Below are 5,960 nucleotides of genomic sequence, written 5' to 3' on the forward strand. Positions count from 1 at the left end.
GTAGGGGCAGGTCCCGGCGGGGCGGGAGCCGGGAGGGGGCGGTGGCGGCGGGGACGGGCCCCGGACGAGTTTCGGAGGTGTCGCGCCACCGCTTGGCCTCGCCGGCGGGGCGGGACGGGACGGGGCGGGCTGTCGGGCCGGTGTCCCCCGCAGCCGAGCAGCTGGCCGTCTGCCGCAGGGCCGCCGCGGGCTGAGGGCAGTATATAGGTCACTGGAAGTAATGCCCGCCTAATCCCCTTTATCTTTTTTGGCTCGGCTTTTCCGCTGCTGGTTTGTGGGGCGACCCTGGGCAGCGTTGGTCGCAAACTTCTGGGAGAGGACCCGGGCTTCGCGCAGGGCTGCGAGTGCCGAGGTGAGAGCGTGGGATGCGCACTTTTATCTCCGGGGCGGCTTTTTGCTCACCAGTGTGACGCCTCGCAGAGTGCCGGGTATTCCTGCGTGGGTCTGTCACCCCCGCGACCCCGTGCCTGGGTGGTCGCTTCGGGTTCGGGCTGCTGATCTAACAGGCGAATGACATTGATTACTTCTTTCTCGTTGCGTCACTCTCCACAGTCACCGAAGGCTGCTTTGATATTTGCTTTGGATGCAAAAAAAAAAAAAAAAAAAAAAAGCCGAGGTCTCGGCGACTTCGGGGCCCTGGTGACTGGAGAAGGCAGTGCGCCCTGGTAAAGTGATTGCTGTGTTGCTTTCTCTGATCTTTGAGGAACTGTTAGCAAGGTCACGTGAACCTGTCCTGTCGCCCAGGGTTGTTGGTAGTAACTCGGCATGGGTTTTTTGTCCACCATGTGGACAGGTCCGTAGGTGCCGGCAGGTGCCCGCTGCCTGCTCAGAGGCTGTGCCTGCGGCCAGCCTACCACTACAGGAGTTCGCCAGGTTGGGGCATATGGTTTCTTGTAACTGAGGAATGCTCAGGCAGACTGGATAGTCTTCGGAGATTTTTATTTCAGTCTGATTTTCCTCCTCTTCCCTGGGGTGTATGATTGGTTTTCTGGTTAGCGTTAACGCAGCTCATACAGTGATGATAAGAAGAAAAAATGCACAAAAATGATTGTATTATTTTATATGCCACCTTACTACTTCTGATTGCATTGAAAGAGACTTCAGAATCTGCCGGTGCCCTCTCTCTCTGCCTAGGTATTTTCTCTTGATCAGTGTGAAACTCTGATGCTGTGCAAGGGTTTATAGTTGAATTTTCCTTCTGTACAACAGTATTTTTATTCTTCCTCATCGCAGTAAGGATTCAGAGCCTCATCTTGTCAGTGGAGAAACATGATGGTTTTTGTTTTGTTTTTTATTTTCAGAGGAAAGAGGGAGTGATAATAAACTGTCCATTCAAAGAGATCACTCACACTCCAATAAGGTAGTAATGTTAGGTCATGCAGTACAGACCTACGTTTCTGGTTTGTGCTGGTTTCATGTCCTAATTTCCAGAAGTAAACCGTTTAGAGAAATTGTTGTTTGGAAGGGTTTTTAATACCTGAAGAAGTATGAGGGTTTTCACATTATTTGTGCTGCCTTACTTCTGGGCTGTCCAGAAGACAGAGTCCACCTGATCTGAAACTAATCTAAGAATTAGGACCTCATGCTGCAATTCGTTTCTTCCTCTCTGGCTCTGCTTTAATGAACTTGGAAAGTCAAAGGGAGAAGGAAAAGACAGAAAAGCTTACAATCTACTTTGTAAAGTAAAAAGTTGCAAAGGGCAGGATTGTACCAGTGAGATACTGGTGTGACGATGGCAGTTGTGAAACTCATGGAACATCCAGATGCCTTTTTCTCTTAGCTGTCTCAATCAAGACAAATGTTTACAATTGACTTCTGCTAACAGCTATTTTGGTCTATTTATTGACCCATGGTGATTGACTACATGTGCTTTGAAAAAGAAGTGAATCCTATTAGAATGATGAAAAATGTGTGGCCAAAGCTCATGGAAGAAACTTAACTTTAGTACATACTTTTAAAAAAAATTATTTATTTTACTGTGTCTCATTATGTGGTGGTGATAGTAAAAATTGGATTGTGTTCTCTAAGGGTTGTTTTGGCTTTGAGTTTTTTTGTTTGTTTTCTTTTCCCCCCTAAATAGCATACAAATATTCATAGAATCTGAAACCAAGAGAACCAAAATTGGAGAAACTACTGCTCATGTGGTTTTATTTGATCCTTACATGAAACTGAGTTTTCGAAATTATTATAGATATATTTTCTCTTCAAAAGATTATGCTAGTGCATTGATGCCTGTTAAGCTTAAGGCTTCAGATTTACAGTCTCAGTAACCATCTGAAGCATCAGTTTTTCTGTTAAACTGTTCATTGAAGAGTTATCGAGATTATTTTGCTATACATAATTTTAAGTTTTTTAAAAAAACCTTTCAAATGCTACTGTTCCTCCTTTGCACATATTTATTTATTAGTATACAAATGCTTCTTTTTGATGCTTGCAGAAGGTTTCATTGCAAAGCATTTTCAAATTTTAATTAGTCTCATGGAAGTCTTGTTTAGTTCTTTAATGTTGGAGTTGCATACTTGACTTCTTAAAAATGCAGGTTTCCACATCCTAGTCTAATATTATTGTGACTCGTAGTTTCCCTTAAACATGAGAGAGACATTTTTTCTCTTTCTTTCTGTTCTCTGGGGCATATTTAGTGTTCCTGGTATGTTTGCGGTGTTTGCTATGTGCTGCTGAGAACAAAGCTTTTGTGACCTCTTACTCCAGTCATCATTTTTGGTAACAGTTTCATAACTATATTTTGGGCTACAGACACTTAAACTGCAAGACTCTTCTCAAACGTGCTGATTTGGCATTGTTGCCTTACTTGTGGTCTCTTATCAGCCTAATGGGATAAGTCAGTCTTGCACTAAGTAACTGTAACCCCCCCAAAAAAAGAAAAAAATCATATACTCTATCCCTATTAGAATAAGCCCCCAGGAAAGGGGGCATCAAGGAAGGCTGTTGGCAAATAGTGCTTTTTGTCCTGCTTTTGGGTGTGTTTCAAGTAATGTAGTACAGAACAGCAGATGCCTATACTTTAGGTATGTTGTGTGGTTTAGCATACTTTAGGTGTGCTGTGATAGTCTTGAGTAAAGACAAGCAACCTTGGGATGCTTCCAGAAGAGGCTACAAAGGCCTTCACTGGTCAAAAGGTGGGCCACGAGTGACCTGGAGATTCTAACATTTTTTTCAGTCCTTTTTGCAATCCTGGCTGTTCAGTAAGAATTTCTGTACCTTTAAAAACTCACACAAACAGCTTCCAAGAAGCCATGCATTTTCCTAATCTGATTAATTTATTTGGAAAGTAGAGGTAGAACTTACTGTGTCACAGGTAGCAGGTCAGTTAGAGCTGGATCAAGTTGTTGAGGCTGCACCTCAAGAACTGTGTCTGGTTCTGGAGCTCTCACTACAAGAAGGACATTGAGGTGCTGGAGCGAGTCCAGAGAAGGGTAACAAAGCTGCTGAAGGGTGAGTCTAAGTCCTGTGAGGAGCAGCTAAGGGAGCTGGGATTGTTTAGCCTGGAGAAGAGGAGTCTCAGGGGTGACCTTGTTGCTTTCTAGAACTACCTCAAAGGAGGTTGTAGCCAGGTTGGTGATCAGCTTCTTCTCCCAACCAGTGACAGGACAAGAAGGCATAGCCTCAAGCTCCAAGGGGAAGTTCAGGTTGGGCACCAGGAAGCATTTCTTAACTGCAAGGGTGATAAAACATTGGAATGGACTGCCCAGGGAGGTGGTGGAATGTTCAAGAAATGACTGGATGTGGCACGTGGTGCTCCAGTGTAATATATGTGTACACACACCAGTCCATTTTAAAGGACTAGCTTAACTGTGGAGGTGCTGTGATGACAGCAAAGCATTCACCAGTTATTGTTATGAAGACTGAGGAGCTTTTGCAAACACATGTTGCGTTACTTTCTCTCTTAGGCATTGATTATGAGACTTCCTATTATTATGGGTAGGTATCTTGCAGTCAGTGACTTACTGATAGTGAGGTGAGAATACTTTCCATGTTAACCCACATGGCCAAAAACTCCTTGCCAAAGGTGATCCTGAACAGCATGTCTGGGGGAGGCAATTCCATGTGGAATGAAAACAGAACAGGTAAGGTAAGAGCTGGTGACAGTCGTGATAGAGGCTCAAGGCATGTGAAGACATTACCTAAGAATGTGTTACCCCTGGTATTTAGTGGGATTGCTTTTAAAGAGGAAAGTTTGGAAACATGACACGAATATAGCAATTGGCACGCAGGAGGCCCAAGATGTACCTTGGGTCTTTGACTTGTGCTACCCCTGAACTAAATGTAGCATCTTTTCCTAGCGGTTGGAAAATTTGCCCTGAAATTTATTGTGTTCCAAACTGTGCTGGCTTACCGTGGGTAGCGAGTTGCTAGGAAATAAATGACTTCTTTTTCTTTTTTTTTCCCTGTTAAAAAAAAAAAAAAAAAAAAAAGAGGTCAAATTGTGATGTAATACTGAATTGCCTACACATACAGTAATGTTAGACCATGACAGCTAATTCTGGTCTAATCATGATTAGCATGGTAGTGGACATGTTATCTGCTTTTGTGTGGGGACATATATAGACAGATTAGTGCTAAAAGTATTAGGTGAATTCTTACTATGTGGTTTTTTGCCACTTAACTGTTGAAGCATAGTCAAATGTTGTCTTCTCCCCTTGTACCTCTACCGCAGTCTCCAAACAGTTAGACAGACAGTTTTGTTTATTCCAACATTTGCATGCCTTAGAAGAACTTGTCCATTTTGTTTTTTTTAAAAAAAAAAAGGATGGAAAAGCTGTGTGATACTAAAAACATGTGCTAGGTTCTTTGCATTAATAACTGTTACTGAAGGACAATTATGGCCATTATCCTTGTAATTCTAGATAGTTTTTACAAGTTGTCTGTATTGTATATTGGTGGGGGGTAGGATTTATTTCTGTGAACATTTTTACATAAAAAGACTACTCTAGCAATCGTTTAGTTTGCCTGAGGAACTGATTAAGTGATGGATGCTGGCAAAAGAGCTCACAGTTAGAAGGATTTCCTCATGAATGTGAGGAAAATAAAGCCTTCAAAATATTGGCAAGACCTATATGCCAGTAAACTTCTTCATTGTAACCTAAATTTAACTGTTGGCTGGGTTTTTTTTGCACTGTGCAGCCAGTTGAAGAGTTGGACTCCTGAAGAAACAACCTCACTTGCATTCACAAAATCTTCTGTAGAACCTCAGATATCCCTGAGTAGGAGGAAAGCAAAGTTTGTATTTTTGAGTTAGTTTTATTAAGAATTAACAGTAAACATAGTTGTAATAAATAAACTATTTTCACATATTTGGGGTTTTAGACACACAAGTCAAAGAGCTACGAATGAAAAGTTACAGCCACGTCCAAAGAGTAGCGTGGGTTGTGTTACTGAGTTGTGTTAACTCATCTTGTTGTGGCAGGCTCCTACCCTAATGCAGCAGACCTGAGAGAGACATAACTTGGCTTGCTGCTTCATCACTGTATTGGCATTACATTGAGAGTAGTGTTTCTGTAAGCATGTATATCTGAAACATGTAAGGGAAGAAGGGAGCCTGAGTAGAGGGGTGTGCCTTTTATAATTGCAAGTTGAAGGTGAGGCATCTGTGGCTTGTTACACTGCACCCATGGGCTTTATTAAACAGAACTCTGCTGTTTGCTCCTTGCACACTTGTGATGCTTTTATGCTTTGCTTGTGCCATAAATGTGTTTTAGTTCAGTGTTGTAAATGCAGTATTCCTGTAAGAAAACCTATGGCAGACGAAAGCTTCTCTCTCCTTTTGAGGAACTCCCTTGATTTTCAGTGCTGAACTTTGCTGGAAGTGCAGCCACAGCGAGATGTGGATTCATTTTGGAAGTGAGGGCTCTGTTGTCTCTGTGAGTGATATAGAATCATCTGAATTCTGGGTTCTCTCTCTTGTGTGCCTGATGAAGGTACAGCGATGACAGGTGCTAAAC

General features: G+C 42.7%; 1 protein-coding gene across 5 annotated transcripts in view; it reads left to right on the top strand.

The window, feature by feature from the left end:
• FAM160A1 (family with sequence similarity 160 member A1) overlaps positions 1-5,960 on the top strand; it is a 90,760-nt gene that overhangs the window by 388 nt on the left and 84,412 nt on the right. For 2 of the 5 annotated variants that reach the window (XM_027891823.1, XM_027891827.1), the window contains exon 1: positions 128-352. The exons of 2 other annotated variants lie outside the window; for them this stretch is intronic. The gene's annotated coding sequence lies outside the window, so the exon portion shown is untranslated. Of the gene's footprint in view, positions 1-127; positions 353-5,960 lie in introns of those variants that run through there. One more of the 5 variants, XM_027891825.1, reaches the window with a different exon arrangement.

This window comes from Empidonax traillii, unplaced genomic scaffold (genome assembly GCF_003031625.1).
Source record: "Empidonax traillii isolate 1590-97213 ecotype Southwest subspecies unplaced genomic scaffold, ASM303162v1 scaffold331:size1191723, whole genome shotgun sequence".
NCBI classification, from domain to species: domain Eukaryota; kingdom Metazoa; phylum Chordata; class Aves; order Passeriformes; family Tyrannidae; genus Empidonax; species Empidonax traillii.